Genomic DNA, 27,464 nt, shown 5'->3' with positions numbered 1-27,464 from the left:
TCAAGTATATGGTTTCCCATATTGATTGTAAAAGAATTCTGAAGACAATGAGTTTTTGGTTTTTGTATCGTGTGTTGGAATAATATATTTCACTCATACAGTTCTCGTCTTGTGACCTCCACCGAAGAAATATTGATGTCATTCAAGATCTTCATGCGCTTCATGCGGTGCTGTATTGTATGATCTTGCTGTCATCTATGAACACATTGAAATGCTCCCGGTCTTAATAGATCTCAATCTGAAATGAACAAAAGGAATTTGCACAAAATAATGTCATATTTCTATCAAAGTCATCTTTTTTCCCAAAGACAGGGAAAGTTCATCTGTTAAGAAGTCTAAAGGACAAATGGCCAAACAGAAAGCTGTAATGTTACTGATAATATCATGCATTTATGCAATGTCAGTTTCTGATTGTAGTTTAGGAATTGGCATTCACAAACATTTCAAAAGGCATACTTGGTTATCCTAACCAGATATTGTTAAAACTTGCTTTCTAGCACTTACTTGGAAAGGTTTGTTGCCCTCAAAAGCAGGGGCGCTCCACCAATGAGGCGAGTTGAGCAACTCGCCTCAGGCGGCAGCGCCCAACTAGGTACCAGGAGCAGCAAAAATGCTGCTCCTGGTTCTTTAAGAGCCGAATTTCCGGTTTTGAAACTGGAACTTTGTCACTTCTATCCCAGAGAGCACAATTATGCTCTCTGCGCTAGCGTCCTGGCCTTCTCCACCACCCTCGTGAACCCCCTCCCGGACCAAAAAGGTGAGCGCACCGGGGAGGGGGGGCGGCAGCAACACCAAGCTGTCTCAGTGTCACGATCGCCGCCCGGAGCAGGTCCTGGAGCTCCGGGCGGCGCGTCCTCCCCTGCCGGCGTCGCTCCCAAAATGGCGGCGCCCATGGCCGCCACGTGGGTAGCGGCGCCGGCGCACCGACGTCAGCGCACCGACGTCGGCGCAAGGACGCCAATGATGTCACAATGGCGCCAAATTCAAAATAAAAACGCCATCTAGACGCCAGAATGGCGCCCAAGTATAGGAATACATTTCCTAAGTGTTTCCTGGGTTTCCTGTGAGCTGATATTGCTAATCCTGTTCCTGATTACTTATCTTGACCCCTGCCTGGACTTTGGACTTCGCTGTTATCTGCCTGCCCCTGAACTCTTGCCTGGATTCTGACTACTCTTTGGTTTAACCCTTTGGACACCGCGACCTTGCTCCCTCAAGAGGGCTTCCTCCTCGATCCTGACTACCTCCCTGGAGGGATCTCCCGGCTCCCTGACACTCAGGCGGCAGAGGGGCCAGGATCGCCCCTGCCTCAAAGGGAACGATATCAGTATGTTCCTCCTTTCCCAAGCAGCTGGACATAAAGGAATTACAGATAATGCTTTCTTTGAAATAACTTGGGTTTAAATGGAAAGCAATCTGATCGCCGGCATCAGTAAGGAAGTTGATTTCAAAGCTGCTGGATCAAAAGATAGCAAACATTGTAACATGTGAAATAGGATATGTTTCATTTAATCCCACCACCTATGTGGAGTGAAAGTAAATTCCCCTCTAGATGTGATTTTCTTATTAATAGTAATTGCCTGACTCATTTCCACTGGAAATGGACTCTCCTTTAACCACCACACTCCATCCTGGGCAGAGGCCTTGCGGGCATGACGCTTCAAACTACAGAAGACAGAAAATTGAGTCAAATAATTAGACCAGTATATACAGTTAAAAATACAAAGCATTTGTTTACAAAGATATCAAGTATCAATATCAGTAACCTATTTCCTTGGCACTCTTCTTTATCCCATTTTGGCATACTGTATTAATTCTGAAAAAATGAGCAGGAAATACCAGGAAAATAATACATTACAGGAATGGGATCCATTATCATGAAACCTGTTATCCAGAAAGCTCCCGAATTAAGGAAATGCTGTCCCCCATAAACTGCATTTTATCCAAATAAAAATCAAATCTTTAAAAAATGATTTACTTTTTCTGTGTAATAATAAAACAGTACCTTTTACTTGATCCCAACTAAGATATAATTAATCCTTACTGGAAGAAAAAACAGCCGATCAGGTTTATTTATTATTTACATGATTTTCTAGTAGACTTAAGGTATGGAAACCCAAATTATGGAAAGATCCATTGTCCAGAAAACCCCAGGTCCTGAGCATTCTGTACTGTACTACAATTCACTCCTTTACCTAATAGAGTTACATTTCATCTGGGACAAACCCCAGCCAAGATAATAAGCAATGAAAATAAAGTAATAAAAAGAGCAATGTTTGCCATAAGTCTAGCCACCTATAGCAACTAAATAATAGTTCGCATTTACTAGTCAAAAGCAAACATTTGATTGGTTGCAAAGGGGTTTCTATAACTGGGCAAACGTTGTACCTTTAATTACATTCCCCCAAATGTATTGTGTAAATCTAGTTTTACATGAATCAGTGCGGTTGAGTAAATTAATAATTTTGGCATTGCCCAACCATTTTTTCTGTGTAGAGGCCCCTGAAGCAGAAATGTACAATAAGGTGTAACTCTATAAAGTAGGGTAATTCTGACCAAAAAATGGTTATGCAACTACACAAAGAACTGCAGTGAGGGCAAATGAGCAAAAAGCCACTGAAGTTAAGCTGAAATTTACCCCATGTTATGCCATTGCTCTAGAAGAGAGGTTGCAGATCATGGTTGCTATGGGCAATGTTATAGTGATGTTTTTCTCCACTGTTTTATACAGCATGACCTTTGTGTATTTGAGAGAGATTTAGTGATATTTACTTGCGCAAGTGCACTGTAGAGCAAGATGACATTTAGGGTTCCATTTGTCATACTTTTTTTTTACCCTGAATACAACGTTTTCACCTACAATTACAGCAAAAATGTGCTATTTTTCTGAAAATGTTTGGGGTGCCCTCCTTTAGTGTGAATATTTAAAATAAAGTGTGTCCATTATTTTACAGTCCACTGCACATATTGAATGCAACTATAGGGAAGTGCAGGGAACATCTTTCAATGCACTTACCTTAAATGCAAATAAAGTGTAGGGGGAAAAATCAAATGCCTTGAATAAATGGCATCAATACACATAGTGACTGCATGAATTTTTGTGCCATGGCAACTCTGCTTGTGGTGGTAAATGTGTGTCTGAGGGACCTTCAAGTTGTTGATAAACTACAGTTTTCAGTAGGTTGGTAGGTATGAACTGAATTCACTGAGTTGTAATCAAATAAAATGGAGTTCTGCCATCTGGATAACCTGTTAAATTAAGAATGAACATATTCCAATGGCCCCCACCCCATGCTCCAGCCATTCATTTCCTTATTTTATTTTTTTTTCAAATTTTCTATTTATCTTTCTACTTCTTATGCTTTTCTCTGCCTGCCACTGCTTTCATCAGACTCGAATATATATATATATATATATATATATATATATATATATATATATATATATATATATATATATATATATATATATATACACACATATATATACAATTCTAAGTATAGTAAACAGCAGTAATGACAAGAAAGAAAGAGAGAGACACTAGAGAAGGTTTGAGCGCAAGTAATACTGGGAAAGAGAGCAGCCAAATACTGTATATTTTCCAACTGCACTGGATGGATCAGCCAACAATGACGGAATTCAAGTGCTTTCTGCCAAACAGATGCTTCTTCATAGCTGTAATTTGAATAGACTAAAAGTTGCACTAGCAGTAGTTTGTCTTCTTCCAAACAGAAAATCATCATATACTAAATAATATTTATGTTATCCTTTTCCTTTTTATTGCAGTTCAGATTTTTAACACCTTTCCACCTTCCCCAGCCCTTGTTGCCCTGACTTCACCTTACAGCTCTGTCATAAAACCATTGAACATTCTGAGCTTTCTGGATAATGAGTGTCTGGATAACGGATCCATACCCGTAACATCAAAAATCTTAGGCAAACCACTTTTCATAATAACTTTGTTCTGATTAACAGCAAATTTGACTCCACTTTCTTTTTATATTAGGGGAATTTACAGGAGGTTTTTTTTTGTTTACTTACAACACATTATGTAGTGACCGTTGCAGTGATATAATAAGTGCACAGCAGTGAATTGTTCTACCCTGACTATTTCTCACTCGGAATTAGATCCATTACTTTTCTTTCCACCATGCTGAAAGCTGTGAACTGCTTGGACATGCACTGTTTCTATGGAAATCGCAGGTATGCCTCTGCTTTCCTACCATTCAGGCCGGGGAAGTTGATAATGAGTTGCTAGTCACCATAGCGACCAGAGCAGGCAAATGGTTTTCCTTAGCATTATCAGTGTGGCGTAGCTGTGAAAAACTTTGGGATGGAGTTAGTATTATCCTTGTTTTTTAAATATAGCACCTACTTATTGAGACGTAAATTGAGCTCAGGCTGTGAAATTGCAGAGAAAAGACCTTAAGTGCAATTTAGCATTCTGGGTAATGTAGGGCATTTTTATTTCTTGGTGTCAGTCGCCTTTTAGGCCAATGTCACACCAGGAGATTAGTAGCTACTATTATGGGTCATAATGGGGTAATTACAATTTGCTCTATAAAAGCCATTAATACGATACAAATAGCTGCTTACTATTATGGGTCATAATGGGGTAATTGCTCTATAAAAGCTATTAATACAATACAAATAGCTGTGTACTGATCTCCTGGTACAGGTGGGTCCTTCATCCAGAAACTTGTTATCCAGAAAGCTCCGAATTACGGAAAGGCTATCTGCCATAGACTCCGTTTTATCCAAAATAATCCAAAAAGTGATTTTCCATTTCTCTGTAATAATAAAACAGTAGCTTGTACTTGATCAAAACTAAGATATAATTAATCCTTATTGGAAGCAGAACCAGCCTATTGGTTTATTTAATGTTTAGGATGGTGGCACACGGGAGATTATTCGCCAAGTGACAAATCTTCGCTACTGCAGGTGACTAATCTCCCCGAAATGCCTTCCCGCTAGCAAAAATGTGAATTGCTTCGTTTTCCAAAGTTGCCCGAAGTTTCCTTGTGAGGCATCCCGCTGGTAATTCTCATTCTTGCAGGCGGGAAAGTATTTCCGGGAAATTAGTCACCCGCAGTAGCGAAGTTTTCACTCTTCCAACTAATCGCCACCATCCTAAAGTATGAAAACCCCAGGTCCCAAGCATTCTGGATAACAGGTCCCATACATGTATCTGTGTATGGACTAAAGTAGAGATGCCATTTATCCCCATAAGGTGATCATTTTCCCCTCGGATTATTTTTCAGACCTCAGGGCTCATTAACAGTGTGCAATGTGAAATAAATCGGCACAACATGCTCAGTGAATGGGGTCTACAGAGCTCAAGAGGAATTAGTAAATGATCTGGATCATTGTCACCATAATGGCATGGGTTTAGTTGGCTGCTAAGGAAGTGATTGAAGTACAATGGTGCTCATTCACTCACACTGCAGGTAAAACAATGGAAGGACTATTGCTGGGAGTCACTGCGCTGGTGCATTTTTTTTGCAGCTGCTTGTAAATTAGCACCGATTACTTTCTTCAGCACATGTTCTAACAAACCGCACAAAGTTGCTGGTATAATTAGCCTTTAATAACAGCTTGTTTGAGTGTTCTAAAGATTTATTCCGTCTTTGATTACTGACCCAAGGGCTACATACCATGCGGTACTTAAAGCTTAAGTGTTAAAGTGTTAAAGCTATTTGTTCTTCTTCAATGTGATGGCTGCTTAGCATAATGATAAGCTTAAATCGCCAGCAGCAAATGATACGTTTGCTAAGGGTATGGGATTGAATATAAATGCCCTGGCAGTAGTCAGGGGAGAGCAAATAATCTGTCACTGAGGCAATGAGCACCTGTGAACTGCTGGAAGCCTCTGGAGCATCAACTGACTCACAGGCAGTGAAGTGTTTAAATTCTCTTCTCAGCCCAGCAGTTTTCCCTTTTATTGAGGGTTAACCACTTTCCTCCCACACAAGTAAGCAGCTCAGGGACCAGAAATCTGATTTGTGAAATTGTGGCCTATGACAACCCTTAAGCAGCATCCAAATTTGAGTGCCGGCGCTCATGTGTATCTTCAGGAGAGCAGCAATGTCAAAGAATGGCTGGCGTTTTTATATAATAACAGAATATATCCCCTTGCACATTCCTAAAGCTGTGGCACTTAGCCTTCCCAGAATAATTCTACAAAACATCTAAAATGACAAGAATTGGGTACCAGTACAAAGGGATTAATTAACATACTTTTGAATTTCATTAAAAGGGGTTGTTCACCTTTGAGATAACTTTTAGTATGATGTAGAAAGGGATATTCTCAGACTGTTTGCAATTGGTTTTAATTTTTTTAACATTTGTGGTGGTTGAGTTATTTAGCATTTTATTCAACAGCTCTGCGGTTTGCAATTTCAGCAATCTGGTGGCTAAGGTCCAAATGACCCTAGCAACCATGCATTGATATGAATAAGAGACTGGAATATGAATAGAAGAATATGTATAGAGAGATGAGTAAGCACAAGTAGCAATAATGACACATTTGTAACTTTACAGAGCATTTGTTTTTTTTGGGGGTCAGTGACCCCTATTTGAAAGTTGGAAAGAATCAGAAGAAGGGAAAACTATAAAAAAGAATATCAATTAAAAAGTTGCTTCAAATTGACCATTCTATAACAGTTTACAAGTTAACTAAAAGGTCAACCACCACTTTAAGAGCAGTAGCAAAGGCATTCTTTGAACTTGGACATGTAGCTGGGTGGAGAGGTATTCTATACATATAAACCTTTTTGAACCTTTTAGAACCCAGTATTCTGTAACAGTATATTCCATACCATTTGCAGAGTTCAAAGAACACCAGGAAAATAAAAGACATGAGGGTGGGCTGAAGAGTGAAAAGGTTTGTATCAGGTCTAGTAACCATTTAGCAACCAATTAGATGTTTACTTCCTGACCACTAAATGCTTTCTATTGGTTGGTAGCTATAGTTTACTGGATCTGGTTAAAGTCTGATCTGCAAACGAAATGCGAGAACCGACATTCAGCAATACAAAGCTGTCGGGTGGGGGAGATAACCTGCCTGCTCCGTTTTCCTCTTACAAAATATTATAGATATTTGTTCCTCATTGTAAAACAGTGGGTGTAAAACAGCGGTCTTTATATATAAGCAGACTTTACATTAAAGGGGTGGTTGACCTTAACTTTTATGGGCAGATTTATCAAGGGTGGAATTTCGCAGTGGAAAATACTTTGAAATTGGACCTACGAATTTGTAGGATTTTTTGCATCGTACGTATTCGAGCGTAATTCGAATCGTACGATTTTTTCCTTCGATTACAAAAAACGTAGAAATATGCTCTGGAAGGTCCCCACAGGCCAACATGCACCTCGGCAAGTTGGCGAAGTATTGAAGTCGAAGTTTTTTTAAAGAGACAGTACTTCGATTATCAAATGATCGAAAAGTCGAACGATTTTACTTCGAATCGAAGGTCGAAGTAGTAGTAGCCTATTCGATGGTCGTAGTATCCAAAAATTACTTGGAATTTCGCATTTTTTTACTTCGAAAATTCCCTCGATTTAATTTCGATCCTTGATATATCTGCCCCTTAGTATGTTCTAAAATTGCCAAATCTAAGCAACTTTTCAATTGGTCTTCATTGTTTATTTTTTTTAGGTTTTTAAATATTTGCCTTCTTCTGAATCTTTTCAGCTTTCAAATGGGGTCTGCTCTGCTCTGTAAGGCTTCAAATGTATTGATATTGCTACTTTTTATTACTCCTCTTTCTAGACAGGCCCTCTCATATTCATATTCTAGTCTCTTATTCAAATCATTGCATGGTTGCTCAGGTAGGTTTGACCCTAGCAACCAAACTGCAGAAACTGGGGAGCTGCTGAATGAAAAGTTCAAAAACTCAACAACCACAAATAATAAAAAATGAAAAGCAAATGCACATTTTCTCTGATATCGCTTGCTACTTCATACTAAAAGTTAATTTAAAAGTGAACAATCGCTTTAAAGAATGGAACATTAGATTTTGTAGCATCCCACAAATACTGTCATAACATTTGGTGGGAAAAATAAGTGTATTAATCTAAAGCCTCTTGTTTCATTCAGCCCTTGAAGGGGAGAACAACCAAAACAGAAAATGGCAGGCACTCATAGATCCCACAAACAGGCTTGTTAAACTTGTTAAACTTTATTTCAGGCCACAAAATAGATTAATACATGACCTTAAGCATTTCATGCACTTGGGCACTTATTCATAGACTAAACAGATTGGGATACTATATACCTCAAACCCACCAAAGGGGTGAGGTTGAATCCAGAATGTGAGGACTTCTGTGTTTCAATATCCATTTCAAGAAGCAAACACAGCAAGCCCCTTACAGCAGATTCCCAGCTCATAGTCACTGATATACTACTGGGAGTTTCACAAAGTCATGTATAAGAGATTAGTAGCAACAGAACTGAGTTAAGCCGGTCTAAATGGGGTGATGACTGAGAGCTGGAGGTGCTTTTATGCATTAAATAGAGGGTGATTTCAGTTTGTATCTTTATACTTAAGTGCTTATTCAGTTTGGACATTTCTCTGTGTGAAACAGACATTCCTGATGGAACAGGGATTACTTGCTGAAACTGAGAACAAAGTTGAATTTGTCATGATTAGCAGTTCAGGCCGAGGAAACAATATCTGCAGCTATTCTAGTTAGTGGTGCATTTGGGACTGGTAAAAACACACAAATATACACATAAATCCTTGGACAGACTAGCTGGACCAGGTGACACCTGCCGATTATACTTTATTTATAGGTATGGGACCTGTTATCCAGAATGCTTGGGGCATGGAGTTTTCCGAATATGGGATCTGTCCATAATTTGGATCTCCACTCCTTAAGTTTGCTTAAAAATAAATTTTAAAAATTAGGCTGGGTTTGCTTCCAAAAAGGATTAATTATATCTTAGTTTGGATCAAGTACAAGGTACTGTTTTATTATTACAGAGAAAAAGGAAATCATTTTAAAAAATGTGAATTATTTCAATAAAATGGAGTCTATGGGAGATGACCATTTCATAATTGAGGATTGTGGATAACGGATCCCATACCTGTACTATTCTACTAGATCACAAACATATACATTTTATCAGATAAACTCTGGTTTAACATAAGCCATCAGTCGGATGTAGTATACATATCCAAATACCTAATACCGTACAAGTAAATAAGAACATTGTTTGCAACACACCCTGCATATTTGATTTCAGTGTTATAGAAACTTTGTCCCTGGGTTGTGCCATAAAACATTTTTCTACATTGTATTCAATCTGTATGCCTAGAGTCAGAATTAGACATCTCCACAATTACCCTGAATTGAATTACCGTGTAATGATTTATAGGCTTATCCGCTGTCTTATTCCGGCTAGAAGAATGGCTACATGGGTAAATGTAATTTTGAGTACTTAAAATCAAGGATGAGAGTAGAGTTAGCAGGCTGAACTCGTTGGTTTGCATATATAATAAGTCAATGGCAGTACTGCTTGTTGAACATTGATCACAGGGATTTCTCAGCAATAATCCCAGCAGGCAAGATGAATTTGAAGAAGTAACCATTTCAGTCCAGATATATTTACTCAAAAATAAGAGCAGGAATCGGTACAGTATTTGAAGTGAGAAAAGTGCCCCCCCTACACAACGCTTTACAAATACTGTACTCCAATTTCACACTTGACGTCAATCAGCACGTCACCTTAAAATGACATAACCAGTATTATCATGTGTGTTACATACTAGTCATTGTTATTAGACTATATCAAAGACAACTTTGCACTATACTGTACATCAATAAAAAATATGCAGACTTTTCATGATTTTTAATGGTTTGGAACAGTTCCCTAAGCCCAGCCCCCATCTCTCCTCCTGATCTGTCTGACAACTTTGCTGAGCTGGCTGACTACTGTTACTTTGTATCAGCAGCCATCTGTCCTCAGCCTGCATCCTCCAAACCCCACAATTCCCTGCACACATGATTTCAATAAGGAATGGAACATCACAGTACAATGCATTGTGGGTTATGTAGTTCCTGCATGCTGTCTGTAAGCTGTGTACAATTTGTAACATCAGTGTTCAGTCCCTCCTTCCCTGCCAGGATTTCAAATGATGCAGAAAGAGAAGAACTGTTAAACAGCTGGATTTCAGCATAGAAAATGGCATTTATTCATACTTTTTGAAGAAACAGGTAACTGTGATTTTTATATTAGGGGTTTCTGTGTTATGTGGGCCTCTTTATCAAATTTTGGTTTGGAAGCTGGAGTTCCCCTTCAAGCCGCTTCAAGTCAAATTCTGTGCAGCAGATGCAGCAGTACTCCCTGAGATAGAGCCACATTTTACTTAAAGGGCATGTAAAGTCTAAAATAGAATAAGGCTAGAAATGCTGTATTTTGTATACTAAATATAAACATGAACTTACTGCACCAGAAGCCTAATCAAACAAATAATTTATGCTTTCAAAGTTGGCTACACGGGGTCACCATCTTATAACTTTGTTAAACATCTTTGCAAGACTAAAGGTGCCCATACACTAGTCGCCAAACGAGCGGATCTCCCTCCGATATGTCCACCTTGAGGTGGGCAATATCGGGCTGATCCGATCGTGGGCCCTAGGGCCCAGCGATCGGATCCTAACGACGCCTAACGGGCGGTCGGATCGCGGGACCGCATCAACGAATAGATGTGGCCGCGATCCGACTGGATTTTTTGTCCCATCCGATCGAGATCTGGCCGACTTTCGGCCAGATCTCGATCGGTGAAGCCCGTCGGGGGGCCCCATACACGGGCCAAAAAGCTGCCGACACGGTCTGTTGGCAGCTTTTATCGGCCCGTGTATGGCCACCTTAAGACTGTGCACGTGCTCAGTGTGGTCTGGGCTGTTTAGGGATCATCATAAACAAAGCTGCTTGAGTTCTGCATGGCTGGGAAGTAAGGCGGGGGCTCCCCCTGCTGTTCATAAGTATGATTGTTTCCCTGCTCAGCAGTTAGGGACCATCTGACAATTCATATCCACAGCAGTAAATGAAGGGAGAATTTCACTGCATACAGTCAGGTTTCTTATAAAAACGGTACACATTTTTTAATTAAAGTATATTGGAGATAGGTTTCTTTTTCATTAAAGAAAGTAAAAATGGGATTTTATTTTTATGCCTTTACATGCCTTTTAAACCCAAAACAGTCCCCTTTCTGCCCAACAACCCACTCATATTCACTATGCCATACCCCCTTATTTTAAATGAATTTTGTCTGCAAAAAACATGATACCTGGGCACATGGTCCAGGTATAAAATGTTATTTTCCTTTTTTCTCTGTAAGAAAAGAAATGCTAAATAATTTAGAAATGCAAATGAATATTTTAAGTTTGTTTAGTGTTACTGACCCTTTCATGCAATTTTTATGACAACCCTGTGCTGTCAACAAACATTTTAGTGGTTCCACAAATAGAATCGCAGATGCTCTGTGGTTGTTGTTCAATATTGTGATGCCCCGATGCACTCCAGTAACAGAGCCGTCATGCGCTTCTGTTTCATTACCTAGTAAGACTACTTGACTGGCAGGATTCCATGGAAGATCAGCTTAAGGAGCAAAAGGTTGTCAACCCAGCAACCCCCTGCGCTTCATTTCTTTATCTTTTTTTTTTTATTTTCACAGGGTATTCATGGGGTCATAAATACAGAAAGAATGATGGGAGATGTAGATGACATGTTCTAACGCTGCATAAGAATAAACACAATGTTCCTGATCAGAAGATTATTTTTATCAGTAACATAAAAGGCCATGGGAATGTCAACAAAATGGCACCCAGATGCATCACAGTTGATGAACACATGATGGGTATTATGTTGTGAATGTCTTTAGATGTTAAAAAGCAATTTAGTTAAAAAAACTTAGCAGGAAAATGATGCACCCATATATGCACTCTGTATTATTATGGTTTGTCAAATTTTTGCACACCTTATTACACCAATCTGTACTTATTAATTATAAATGATGTTCTTATTACATTGTTTATATAATTTAATTGTGTTCTAATGTATTTTCCCAGGATATTTAATTTTTTCTAGTTTTTAACCATCTAAATCCCTGTGTTTCTACCTAGTAGAGACTGGGACTCAATATTTCCCTGTACAGCCATTTAACATTAAAGTATACAACCCTTATATTTCTGGACTACAGCTCCCAGCATGCTTTAACCTTGATATCATGATAAAGAATGCTGGAATTTATAGTGCAGCAACAATTGAGAAAGTGGAAGCAGTAGATCCCCTCTATAATAATACTAAAAATTACTTTTTGCTTTAATTCACCAAAAACTGGCCCCCTCTAATACTGATGGATGATAAAAATATATGAATGTGGCTTAATAAATTTGATTTTTATATCTACAGTAAGCACACACAATTCTGTCTTACTGGAGGCAGGGTTTGGACCCCAACATGAAACTTTACAGTGTTTATTAGACTATAATACACAAGAGCCATGAAAATTCGGTAAATTGTATCCAAATAAACGGTGCTTAGTGATGTCACCGGTTTAGTGAGTTTAGTGATATCATTTCCATCACATTGAAATTTGTGTATTATAATAAATAAAGTACCCCCCTGTTGCAAAATATGAGGATATTAGAAGTCACCTCGGAGTTCCATGATCTGAATAAAATATATATTTTATATGGTTATGGAACTCCTCTGTAACTTATAATAATCTTATATTTTACCAGAGGGGCTACTTTATTCACTATATAAACCCCAGTACCTCTGGACATGAATGACCAAGATGCATACGAATAGACCGTGTTTTATGTGCAACAGGGCCTGCAGTTTTTTACAGCATCATTGCTTGCAAATGCTCTTGCTCCTAAAGATGTTTGAGGTTTCAGTGACCAACAACAACAATTCATGGTAGTGCTGCAAATACTGAGCTGTATACATTAGGGTAAACTAGATGTAGCAGAAGTAATCTAATGCTAGTCCCCTACATCAAACATCTCTAGATGCCAACAAAGCTAACCTAATAGGCTAAGTAATAACTTTCAGCATTGATCTGGACAACCTATTCAGTTCAGATCTATAAACGCCTGCAGCAGAACTCTTGCCCCTGAGACAAATCCACACAAACACGGCTAGCTCTTTGACATTGACATCCATGCTCACATTGTTTGGTGCGTTGATTAATATTTGGGATTGAGGCAGATGTCAACCGGGCTTTTCCACATCATCGCACCTCCTGCTCTTTCCAATACTGTAAAAGAGCCTTCCTAACAATATAGGATTATTGTTTTCTACAATTTTATCTCTGCTGATTTCATCAAATTCCTTTTCCCCAACCATTTATAATAAACAGACTTGCTGGGTTTAATGGGTGTTCTAGACTCTGCAGTACAAATAAAAAAAAAAACGTATTATTTCAACATTGTAAGCACTTATGGTGCTGGGAAAATGTAATTTGTGTTTGTGATTATGCTTATTAGAGTGAGTTTGGTCATCCCTTGGCTGCTATACTGTTTTCTTTATAGTTATTGTACTATATGGCTAAACATATTTTGACATCTCCTTGTCCAACATCAGAAACTAAGATAATTAATATGAGATTGATCCTCCTTGGACGCTATACTTGCTTACTCTGCACTGATATGTGAGGACTGTGTTAGGGGCACTTTCAGGGGTAATCAACTATTCAGGGGGGAGCAGGTTGGGGAGACTATATAGGTTAGTAGGTAGGGTTGCCACCTTTTCCAGAAAAAAATACTGGCCTTCCTATATATTTATCTTTTTCCCTATTAATAACATTGGGATCAACCATAATTTTTACCGGCCAGGCAGGTAAAATACCGGCCACCCTAGTAGTAGGTAGGGGCTTTTCTTATTGGGGGTTTAGTTTTCCTTTAAGTATGTTATTTGTAGTGATTGAGAGCATTATTGTGATAACTTTCAAACCATAGTTGTTGTGTTAATGATGCTTCGACATATAGCGTGAAATATAACAGTAAGGGTTCCTTTATGATTTTAGGAGAAGCATGCAAAATCTGCAAAAAAGGGCCCATATATATTTGGCCGTGTAGTGTACTAAACAATTATGGATGGGGGTTGCATGAATATAGTACTTGAATGCATAACAATATTACCTTTATTTCCGTCTCCGAGATAGCGGTTATACGTAGTTGTACTGTTTTTTTTTTTTGCCAAAAATTAGTGCCATAGGGGAAAAATAATAAGAGAAAATGATGCCACTGATGTGATACCTTCTTTCCACGTTTGTTTTGAACACCACTATTCTCTTTGTCCTTGTTCCACCAAGAGTTCTCTGTACACCCCATGGGGCAAATTTACTAAAGGGCGAAGTGGCGATCGCTAGTGAAAAATCGCCAACGTGACGTCATTTTGCCACTTTAGTGATTTACTAACGGGTGCTGGCGTAAATTCGCTAGCGAAGTGGACCTACTCTAGCGCTACTTCGCACCCTTACGCCAGATGAACTTGCACTCTGGCGAAGGGACGTGACTACGCTAATTCACTAAGTTGCAGATTTTCGTGAACGTTACCTCTTGCGCCAGACTTTACTTTGCCACCTCAGACCAGGCGAAGTGCAATAGAGTAGATAGGGATTGCTCCCTCCCTACATTTGATAACATATGGCATCTAAACAATACTGTGGGCACATGTGTAAGGCATTAGAATACATTTATTAAGGTTCCCTGGCCTTGTGTAATGTAATGTGTTTTCTGCTGCATATACGGCCATTGTACTTTAACTGCATGCCGTATGCAAATTTCCGATCGATAGTGTAACTTCCAACCATTGATCATAACATCACTAGCGCAACCTCGCAAATGATCAGTAACTTCGGATCTTCGTGAATTTGTGCAGCCCTGGCAGATCTACACCTGGCGAATCTACACCTGGCGAAGTGTGACGAAGTCAACGCTGGTGCAACTTCGAAGGTAAGTCAATTTGCCCCCATGTGTTGCAAACTTCACAAGTCCCAATTATGTACTGCCTGCCATGCAAGTGTCCTTACATTTTGTCTTATTTCTCCCTGTTGGGCAAAGTGAGGAGCATTATATAATATACAAATCTATTAATGCGACAGTGTTTTCCAGTCCAACAATGTTACACCACACATACCAATTATACTGAAGCTCTCTGAGATGTTGTAATCTAAACTGGGGGGCAGTAAGAATTTATCACTTTGTTTTTCATCTTCACATTTCATAGGGAGGATATTATGGCCAGATTTTTTACTTTGATAATAACATTTGTACAGTACATGTGAAATGCAGTATCCTCAGACTAATCTAAAAACCTGCAAGCTGGGTGCTTCAGTTTGCCTCAAAAGTACATATTCTGTAATGTGGTACTTAAGCTGCATATAGATTGGTTATTAAGGGAGTAGGGCTTGAATCTCTCTAGTTTGTAGCTGACACAGTGCTGCATTATACTGCAGTTAAGCACAGCAAAGGTGACATTTTTCACTTACAGGTTATGCAGACTTGTTATGCAGAATTCTCAGGACCTGGGGTTTTCCGGTTAACATAGAGTTCCATAATTTGCATCTTCATACCTTAAGGCTAATAGAAAATCATTAAATCAGTAAACATTGAATAAACTCAATAGGCTGGTTTTGCCTCCAATAAGGAGTCATTGTATTTTAGTTTGGATCAAGTACAAGTTACTGTTTAATTATTACAGTGAAAGGGGAAATCATTTTTAAAAACCTGAATTATTTAGATAAAATGGAGTCTATGGGAGACGGTCTTTCCGTAATTTGAAGCTTTCTGGATAATGGGTTTCTAGATAATAGATCCCATACCTGTACAACAAACACAACCCAATTAAAAGCCAAAAACTAGATGATAAGTTATTTCTCTTATACCATTACAAATAGTATTATACTCTGGTTTTAGTGATTCAATGTTGTACAGAGAGAGAGAGAGCTGAAGATTAAGGGCCATGGTCAGGTCTACATGAAACACTTACATATACTGTACAATGTCAATTACTACAAAGTAAAAAATTCTATTACAAACTGGTACATGAATTCATACATATACTCACTGTTTATCAGTACAATAATCTTTGCTTGCCCCTTTTTCATTTTAACTGAAAAATTCCATAATCCGCTGTAGTTGTTCTATACGCTATTTGCATATTATAAATGCATTATACCATGTCTGTAGTGCCTTACAGTTATTGGATATATTAGGTTAGACTTCCCTTTAGGGCTGCAAGCTGTCAGTTTAATTCAAGACAACAAAGATGTATGAGACATAAAAATTTATTGTACAGGGAAAAGAAACAAATGCTGTATCGCAGGACAGAGTTTGGCATCACAAACTAAAGGGATCCTGAAACATATGCTTGCTTAGTTTCCACACTAACAACAGCATAGAACGAGTCCCTAACTATGGACATTGTTGCAAATTGTAAATAAAAAGCTGCATTGCTCTGAATGCTTTTTTTTTTTCAATTCAATGTTTCTTTTATTCTTATATATATAAAAGAAGGAAATGAGAGGTGGGGGATACAGAAAGAAGTAAAGGTGGATGTAAGTATAAGTCACACCATGAATATGTAAATTTAACAGAATGAAACACTCTATCTAGTGCTTGTTAAATTACTATCATTTAACAATAATACAGAGACAATGAAATGTTATTGTAAAGCAAATGTTCATCTCAAGTAATGCTGACTAGTTTGGACAAATGTAAAGCTACTCTAAATGATTCTATCTTTAGAATTAAACACGATTTTCACTGTACATAATAACTTAAAGGGCATGTAAAGGCAAAAAAATAAAACCCCATTTTTACTTTCTTTAATGAAAAATATACTTTTATTAAAAATGTGTACTGTTTTCATAAGAAAGCTGACTGTATGCAGTGAAATCCTCCCTTCATTTACTGCTGTGGATAGGAATTGTCAGACGGTCCCTAACTGCTGAGCAGGGAAACAATCATACTCATGAACAGCAGGGGGAGCCCCCACCTTATTCCCAGCCATGCAGAACTCAAACAGCTTTGTTTATGATGATCCCTAAGCAGCCCAGACCACACTGAGCATGTGCACAGTCTTAGTCTTGCAAAGATGTTTAACAAAGTAACAAGATGGTGACCCCCTGTAGCCAACTTTGAAAGCATAAATTATTTGTTTGATTAGGCTTGTGGTGCAGTAAGTTCATGTTTATATTTAGTATACAAAATACAGCATTTCTAGCCTTATTCTATTTTAGACTTTACATGCCCTTTAAGATTCCTGTGGGTCTTTTGAATATTGAATTGCTCTATATATTCTGTCCAGGGTCTCCAGTTCTTGTAAGGTTTAATGATTTGTAAGGACTTTGCCACAACTTTTTTTTTGAAATATGCATGATGCATTAACCAGATCTTTCTTGGAGGCATGTTTAACAATGGAGATAAATATCTGGAGAGATTTCTGGAGATGTTGCCCATGGCATCCAATCAGCACACCTATAAGTTAAAAAACAAAAGCAAAGATCTGATTGGTTGCTATGGGCAACATCTCCAGAAATCTCTCCAGATATGTATCTCCAATGTTAGTAAACATGCCATTTGGTTTCTTGGTCCATCACACTGAGCTGCAAGAACTTTGCACACCCTACAAATGCATATGCATTGCACTAGGCCCAAAAATGCATAGCGTACATAAAGCACCATGTTTGTAGTCACAAAGCAGCATTTTTTCCAGTTATAGCAACTTGTACAGGATTTACCAATTGGGTGCTTGCTTTGGTACACTGGAAGGAAGGTTGGCGGTGCCTAAAATACTACAAATACATCAAAGGGCTTTGTTGTCAAGGTGGCAATAGATGTAACAATTACCATCTTTCTTGGAAAAGATCTTTCCAAGAAAGATCGTTTCTTTTCAACCAGTAAACCCCCGATTCTCTAAAGAATCGTTAATGAAAGAATGGTAACAACAGTGAGGCAGCAAAATGCGATGGGTGCTGATTCACTCTGCATCCCCAGGCAGCAACTGGCGACGCTAATTTGTGGGGATGTAGAGTGAATCTGTGCCTATTGCTTGTTATTACCTATCTGCTATTAGAATTCTTAAATTTTGAGTTTATTGGTAGTAAAGTGTTACTGAAAAATTTCTTTATAAACAACATTTTTTGTGAAAATGTTCTCCTGTCCTTGAATGAGTTCTCCCTGGTGAGCTGTACTTAAAATCTTGACTTTAAAATCAGATGAACGCTGCACTCTTGAAAATGCAACATAAAGTTGACCATGACCAAACACAGGCTCAGATAGGTAAATGCCGACTTTATCCAATGTTTGTCCTTGTGATTTGTTGATTGTCATGGCAAATGCAGCCTTAATGGGGAATTGTCGTCGTTTAAGTTTAAAAGGTAATTCCTGGTCAGAACTGGTAAGGTCAATTCTGGGAATCAAAACAGTATCACCGCTATGGGATCCTGTAAGCACTTCTGCCTTGATAACATTTTGTCTCATGCTCTTCACAACCAACCGTGTACCGTTACATAAACCTTGCTTAGTGTTAAGGTTTCTTAACAGCATGACTATTGTTCCTACTTTGAGTATAAGATTGTGTTGTGGTAATCCAGCAGGGTTGATAGTGTTTAAATATTCTAATGGGAAATTAAGTTTCTCACTTTCGTCTTCAGAATCAATACAGTCAGTACTCAGAAAGACACAGCTTTGTCCAGGAAGTAATGCAATCACTTGGTTGTTTATCATGTCAACATCAATATTTTTTGGAGATAATATAGCCCGTTTTGCTAAAAATGGCCACCCACGCAGGTACGCAACCGGTTCCCCTCCTAGAGTGACGCTAGCGCCGCCATTAGACAAACTTGCAAAGGAGTAGCAAGATGGCCGACGCTTATACAGACTTTAGTGGGCGGATGACAAAGTCGCAGAGGAGTAGCAAGATGGCCGACGCTTATACAGACTTTAGTGGGCGGATTTGGCAGTGGGCGGATGACAAAGTCGCAGAGGAGTAGCAAGATGGCCGACGCTTATACAGACTTTCGTGCAGGTACGCAACCGGTTCCCCTAGTGTGACGGTGAGCGCATCTGCCTCCCTAGATCCTAACCTTCCAGCGGTCGCCGCCTGAGTGAGCAGGAAAGAAGAGGCGGCGGGAGGCAGAAGGAGACGGTGAGCGCATCTGCCTCCCTAGATCCTAACCTTCCAGCGCATCTGCCTCCCCGATCCTAACCTGTTCTGATCCTAACCTTCCAGCACATCTGCTAATCGAAGGCCGCATCTATGTCTTTCGGCTGAAGTTGCGCGCGCATCTCATAGATCCTAACCGAAGTTGTGTGCGCATCTGCCTCCCCTCCACTCGGGACATAGATAGGCCTTCGATTAGTATATAGGATACACACGTGTAGAGCTGAATCATCTGATATACAGGTAGATATACAGGTAGATATACAGGTAGAAACAATACAATTCTACCTGTATCTGACGATTCAGCACTAACGATGGTCCTTACAGCTTGATCGACGAGCCAACTGTTATCAAAGTCTTCTGCCGATATCAGTCTGCTCTTTTTCCACCATACACGCACCGAATATAGGACGAAAATTTGTTTTGTACTATATTATCTGTGCATCTATGGCCTCCTTCATAAATGTGAACATTAAAGTAACATAAAATAAATAGCCCAGATAAAATGCTTTATTGGAATGCACGGAAGAGGTGAAGGAGGGCATCATCCATCTGGCATATGGTCTGCACCCTATAAGGGGCTGGGAATGGGTAAAGGGCTCTGTGGCCTGACAGTATATCTAAAATGGAGAACCAAGAAGCCTAGAAACTCCATTGGCATGGTATGATGGCAGGCTGGCCCTGATAAGGTTATCTAGTGACAAGTAAGGTCTGTAATAGCTAACCTCAGAGGTGAGAAGCAACTAGTTTCGATAGGAAAGGCAAATGTTGCTCCAAATAGGAACTTAATAGGGCACAACACCAGGAGAATATATGGACATGGAGAATGCATGGACATGCATAATAAAAGGGGTGCTATTAATACTAGAGCGGCAGCACCAAAGTGTTCACTAATGGTGAAGCAAGAAATTGAGTTGATTTTGTTTTTTTAAGCCAGTGTCCAATCATGTCTCACCCCTTACAGCGATGCTGACGCATTTCCTTCCCTAATGCAGGATAATGGTTCTTATCACACTCATGCCACATACTCGTGTCCATTTCATTAAGAAACACTTTACATGTGGATGAAGGGGATACAAATATATACAGGGGATCTAACTCAAGATTCAGGAATGAAGCAGATTAGGCCATCCTAAACCAATATGTTGTGATAGCCTACGCTTCCATTATGTTGGTCCATGACGGCAAACTGGGTACCTATATATTAACCCTTTAATTGCCAATTCTCCAATTAATTAGCATTAAATACCAAGGTCTCCAATTAATTAGCATTAAATACCAAGGATAATACCTGACAAATGCAGATCCAGCGGTTTTCTGAATAGTTTGATGCCCAGTATGCATAGGAGTACCTAAATTATTGTCATGTAGTGACCCCACAATAAATAAAATGAAAATAAAACAGCAATTACAATGTTTTGCCACTGACACTGACTGCTGCAAACACTGCAGACACGATTGTGTTGTAGAAGCGCCTTTTATGAAAATATGCAGCTGGGGATGCGGACAGCTGATACAGTTTGTTTCTGCAACTTGGTCTTTACCTTGATAAAATTCTCCATAAGTACACATTATGATTGGAGAGATAACTTTATTTGGGTCACAGTAGATGCACAGTAGTCTTCTGTCTAATACACAATACACTGCAAGTTCTATATCTGTATATCTGTTTTAAATGTATTAGTACGGGAGACTATATTATGGGGATTATATTCAGTTTTGCTAGTCTTTGCAAGTCCTCTACAAATGGCTCATGAATTATATTTATAATATAATGGATGGATTCTCCCTTGTCCTGGGAGAAATAAATGTGTAGTACATTGGGTTGTAAGATCGGTCCCTCTAGTGGGCAGTTTTAACAGCTACATTAAAACGAATGGCAGCAATACTAGAATTGCAGGACTGTTTTAGCGTATAAAAAATAGATATGTATATGTAAGTGTAGCAGGTGGATGGGTCAGTGTCTTCCTAAACCTTCCCTTGCGTTAATATCCATTGGTTTCGGTACCCCAGCAAGGGGTCCAACTCCCTGCAACTCCCGATAGGCACGATATAATTAGACTCTTTATCCTCAGGTGGGGCCCTCACTGACGGTATGGAGGAAGGGATTACCACACTGGTATAAGCACACACAGTATTCACTCTTGATCAAATAAACTTTGGGCGCCAGTGGTTCTTTAAAACAGCAAAACATTTATTGAACTGGTGGTCCACTTCATGAAGCAAGTAGTGGCAGCAGGTCATTTACACAAATGTATTACTCACAGATACTGTCTGATCCTTTGTGAGTCAGTTTTGTGAATTGAGACGCCATTTCCTGCCTTTGGTGCACATTCCCCATTGAAGGTACCTCACAGCTGGTTTTACACTCCAAGGAACTCTCTATCCCTGAGCCTAACCACTTGAGTCCCTAACCTGGTGGCAATGTCACCGCAGGGTGCTAACCCTTCACTAACTCCTCGTTGGAGCCTTAGCTGCTCACTAACTTTCCTGAACTGATCTGTCACTTCTATAGTGACCTATTACAGTTTCTGACCTGACACTTGCTTCACCTATACTGAGGCCTACCTATACTGAGGCCTACCTCTACCTCCAGGCCTTAGCAGCAATGCCCCACTTCCAATGGGTGCACTGGACAGAGAAAGAACGCATGGCAACATCCGTTTTTATAACCTCTGGGGAACTACTCCCCCCCCCTATGGGAAAAGGGACCCAACCTAGCTTGCTAAGGACCCAGCCTAGCTGGCTAACACTTTCACTGGGGCATTAAAAACCTTTACCCTTTTCTATACTGACATCTACTGGCCAGTCACTGAACTGCCAACAGAATACGTTCACATAGGAATAATGAAACCAAAGAACATAAAAGTTTGCAAAACCTTTACCCTCCTACATAAGATACCAATGCAGTGAAACCTCAAATTTAAGTCCCCTGATTTTAAATTTTCCAGCATTTTACATTATTTATTTGTGGTCCCACCAGTTTATAATGCATTTCAATGGGTGCATTTCCCTGATTTTAATGTTTTCCCGGATTTTACATCAAAATTTTGTCCTCATGTTCCCAAAAACTGCTTTTTTTCCCTCTATGAATGTTATTATTTGTGAAATAAAGAGGTTTAAAATACTAACCAAATATTTATTTTGCCATGGTTCTGCCTGTATATGGTCAATTCCAATTAGTCTGCCCCTTATACAGTCCTGTAGCCTTACAGAGCATTGTTTTTTAGAAGGAGTCAGTGACGCCCATTTGAAAGCTGCAACAAGTCAGAAGAAAAAGGCATATAACTATAAAACTATAAAAAGAAATAATGAAAACCAATTTAAAGTTGCTTAGAATTGGCCATTCTATAACATAATAAAAGTTACCTTAAAGGGCATGTAAGGGCAAATAAATAAAATTTAATGAAAAAGAAACCTATATCAAATATACTTTAATTAAAAAATGTGAACCCTTTTTATAAGAAACCTTACTGTATGCAGTGAAATTCTCCCTTCATTTACTGCTGTGGATAGGAATTGCCAGACGGTCCCTAACTGCTGAGCAGGGAAACAATCATACTTATGAACAGCAGGGGGAGCCCCCGCCTTACTTCCCAGCCATGCAGAACTCAAGCAGCTTTGTTTATGATGATCCCTAAGCAGCCCAGACCACACTGAGCATGTGCACAGTCTTAGTCTTGCAAAGATGTTTAACAAAGTTACAAGATGGTGACCCCCTGTAGCCAACTTTGAAATCATAAATTATTTGTTTGATTAGGCTTGTGGTACAGTAAGTTCATGATTATATTTAGTATACAAAATACAGCATTTCTAACCTTATTCTATTTTAGTCTTTACATGCCCTTTAAAGGTGAACCAACCCTTTAATTCTGCAATGCTTAACCCTTGTTATTAACACAGTAAATATTGTATCTCAAAGTAAAACAGACTCCTGTGCTTATATCTTTCAGTATTTGAAGAAAAAGTTACATGAACACATTTCCCTGATTTTGCATAATTTTTTCCTGGTCCCCTAAAAAGCTTACAATGGGGGTTCTACTGTATGTGGATAACTGAGATTCATTTAGGTCTAAGGTAATAGGGAAAACTTACTCCACAAGTGATTACATGTACTACAAAAGGCATAGTGTGCCCACTTGAATCTGGCTGCAGGCTTGAATATGTAGGTTAAAACAAACATCCAACGATGCTAAACACCCCATAGTATTCAAGTGCTGCAGTACTGGAACAGACACTTTAGCATCTTAGCAAAATGTAAGCATTTTAAGGCCTGTTAAGGCATTTTTAAATGTTTATGAAATAGAAACGTTTGATTTTATCCAGTGTGGATTAAGATTGCACACTGGATACATTAAGATTGCAACATACAGTACTTAAGGTTAATTAAGTATTTACGTGAGCTGCCCTTTAAGTACAACCACTTAATATGAGCAGATGCTGTAATGGTGACTGTTTACTTGGGTGAGTTTACTTAGTATTTCTAGATAATAATGTGCCTAAAATGAATGTGAGCATCCTGAACACTATGCCCCTGCTATGTGAAATAGAAACCAGTAAAAGAATCCTATATGATTCAGAGAGATTTATTAAATGCAGAAACATAGAATCGCTAATTTATAGTAGGCCGAACCCCAGGCACAACCCCCTCCAACGCTCCCTCCTCAGGCACAACCTCCCTACAAAGCTCTCATCCTTCCATTTTTTAATTGTTATAGTTTCTGTATTATTTGACTTCGTCTTCTGCCTCTTCTCAGCTCTGAAATGGGGGTCACCGACCCCAGCAGCCAAAAAAACCACTACTCTGTGAGCCTACAATTTTATTTGATTGCTTATATTTGTTTTCTGTCCCCTTCTATTCATATCCCAGTCTCTTATTCAAGCCACTCTCTGCTTGCTATTGCTAGGGTATATTTGACCCTAGCAACCAGATAGCTGCTGACATTCTAAACTGGAGTGCTTCTGAATAAAATGCTAAATAATTCAAAAACCTTAAAAAATAAAAAATGAAGACTAATTGCCAATTGCCTCAGAATATCACTGTCTACATTATACTAAAAGTTAAGTTAATGGTGAACTATCCCTTTAAGGTGAGTGCTTGGGGCATTCAATAGGTATGTTGTCAAAGTAGAGTAATTCAGGTAATGTTGTTTCAGAATTGACTTCTCAATACACGTTTCATTAGGCACTAGGCATATTCTGATATTTTTGCATTAGCTGTGGATTGTTGGTCATATGTGATTCTTGCCGCACTAAAAGGTGGTGCATAGTGTGATTTTTGGATAGAGATGGACATATTTTTTCCCCACAATACAGCAATTTATTCAAGCATAATTATGGCACAGCACCTAGTTGTACTTTGATGTATCAAAGGGAGCACAACTTCATGCTTGCATTGTGCAAATCCGGTACAAGTTGCACATAATATTTTCAAAGAGGAATTTCACCACTTCAGTACAGCGTTAAAATGGCGTGTGTGTGATTCTTTTAATGCAAGTCTGTAGCAGCTTTTGACCCGACCCACTGTGGGAACCCTGGAATTACTGCCACATTCCGGTTGGCAGTTATTTAAGGGTCCCAAGTGTCAGTAAGTGCACTTTTCAGCAGTGCAGACAGATCTAGGACATTGGGGCTTAGCACAATTATACAGAAGTGCGTTTGTACCTTTAATGAATGGTGCAATATTTCTGTCCATGCCTATACAGATCTTTTCCCAACATGAGCAACTTAAAAAGGAAATTAATTCTGCCTTGTTAAACAAAAATAATCCATATTTATTCTATTATAAAGGGTGGATGGCCTCTACGTAAAATTAGGGTTTTTTTTCTTCTTTAAAACCCTTTTGTCTTGAGGAATTTTGCCCTGTATATATGCCCATACCTCCCAACTGTCCCATTTTCTGTGGGACAGTCCCGATTTTGACAGCTCAGGCCATCATCCCGGGTTTCTTACTGAAATGTCCTGACTTTCTCTTTGTTCTCCTGAACTCGAGAAAAAGATACAACATTTCTGAATTAAAATATGAGGCCTTATGGCAGAGAGCCCAGAACAGTGAGCAGCTGCACTTGGATACTTTTGTAACAATTTAAGATAAGCAAAGATACAATTGCAACTATTTAAAATAAGCAGGTCTCTTGGGAGAATTGCGACTAGCAGTTTAAAGGGCCATTCACTTTCATTAGCAAACTGTTAAAAAACATAAAACATTTTACTGAAACTCCCAGAAATGTGTTCAAACATTCATAACCTGCCAAATTTATAAAATGGATATGGTAATTAGGGGTGTGGCCATAAAATGTTGGGAAGTATGTACTGTATATGCCAATATACCTTATACCTACCTGACTGCATGCCGCAGCCAGCAATGTCTGAGGCCTGCAGTTTATTTTCTTATGCATTTTGGACAGGGCATGCATAGGCTGATGTCACACTAGGGGGCAAATTTACGGCGAAAATTCGCCAGCAACGGCTTCGCAGGCAGCACAACACTTCACCAGACACTCAGTTGGGGCAAATTTACTAAAGAGCGAAGTGACTAACGCTGGCGTTGGTATGTCATCATTTTCGGTACTTTCGGTAATTCACTAACATGCGAAGATGCGTCCAGGGCGCCGAATGCTGGTGAAGTTGTGCTAGCGTTAATTCAGCCAGCAGATCGAAGTTGCACTAGCGTTGGTTAATTTGCATACGGCGGGAAGTTAAAGTTGAATGGACATATATGTTGCAGCAAATACATTACACTACACAAGCCCGGGAAATCTTAATAAAATATAGTTGTTATATTGGCCTAGTGTCCAATGTATAGTTTATGTGCCATATGTTAGAAAATGTAGGGGAGAAGCTGCTTACCCCAAAAAAATACGCGAAGTACCGAAATGACGTCACTCTGGCAAATTTTCGCCAGCGCTAGTCACTTCGCCTTTTAGTAAATTTGCCCCTAGGAGTTTTCTTTAGTGGCAGAAAAACATCAGCAGAGAAAGCACCAGCTCCTTACTGCCCTCTGTCTACACTGACAGCAGGATTCCTTTCCTGACAGTGTGCCCTAAACACATGGGGAATTACGGGCAAGTGTTTAGGGCCAAATTGGGCCCTGTGTGCACAAGGGACCAATTCTTGACATTAAATGCTTCATTAGCCATGGGTCTTAATTCCTGCAATTCATTTTCAGGTTAGTATAGGAAGAAACCTGTAGGTGGCAGCAAAGTAAAAGAAAAAAGTGGAGGAGTCTCTTTAAAAATTGTTTCTTCTGTTCATTTTTCCATTTATTATTGCTATGGGGGATACTAAACCCTTTAAAGATTTTGTTTTGGGGCCCATTTATTTGAAATACTCAGTAGCAATGGCAGCACATATCATTGTATTTTGTATTACTGTAATTAGTGCTCATGGCTCAGGTTATAGCCTTAGCCCTCGAAATATGTGGTGTCAATAAACATACTTTGCAGTCAGATCTGCTAAAGCAGGGGTGTCCAAAAGGGCTGGAACTAGGGGTAGACAGAACGTGCCTAGGGCGCAAAGGTGGATGGGCGCCAGCCACCGTTCCTCTTCTCCCTGGCTGCCCCTAGTTCCTAGCTCCTGAAGTGAAGAGGACGCCCGCTGCAGGTAATTACGGGAGCAACCAAGTTGCTCTGGTTGCTCTGGTTGCTCTGGTTGCTCTGGTTGCTCTGGTTGGTAGGGTCCAAATTACCCTAACAAACATGCACTGATTTGAATAAGAGATTGGACTATAAATAGGAGAGGACACAAAAAGATATATGTGTAATAAAAAGTTGCAATAAATGTGTAGCTTTACAGAGCATTTGTGACCCTTATTTGAAAGTTGAAAAGACTCACAATGCAGCAAATAATTAAAAAACATTAAAACATTTCTAATGAAAATCAATTGAAAAGTTGATTAGAATTAGCCATTCTATAATATACTATGGGGCAGATTCACTAACAGGCGACTTCTCACCAGCGTCAGCTTCGCACCCCTCGCTCCACTTCACCAGGCGCAAATGCGCCACGAATACGCAAATTCACTAAAATGCGAAGTTTGTCCTGGGCGTCGAACATTGGTGACTTTTCGCTAGCGTTACTTAGCCTGTGCGAGCATTTCATAGTGAAGATAGCGTTCTTTTGTGCCTACCGAAAATTCGCTAGTGATCTTGCTCTTAGGTCAATTTGCAAAACCAGTTACCGAAAAAAGTCTAAGTCAGGACTTTTGCAGCCAATCCCGATTAAAAAAAGTTAAAGTTGCCAGCATTTTTTGAACTTTAATGCATATTCAGCACACAGGATA

At 39.3% G+C, this 27,464-nt stretch overlaps 1 pseudogene; it reads right to left on the bottom strand.

Moving 5' to 3' along the window:
• LOC121397969 lies at window positions 1-25,581 on the bottom strand (annotated as a pseudogene).
• Between the last annotated feature and the right edge of the window lie 1,883 nt (window positions 25,582-27,464).

The sequence above is a fragment of the Xenopus laevis genome, chromosome 9_10L, assembly GCF_017654675.1.
Source record: "Xenopus laevis strain J_2021 chromosome 9_10L, Xenopus_laevis_v10.1, whole genome shotgun sequence".
NCBI lineage: Eukaryota > Metazoa > Chordata > Amphibia > Anura > Pipidae > Xenopus > Xenopus laevis.
Note: the sequence above shows the minus strand (reverse complement) of the source record. Positions and strands in the feature narration are given on the sequence as shown.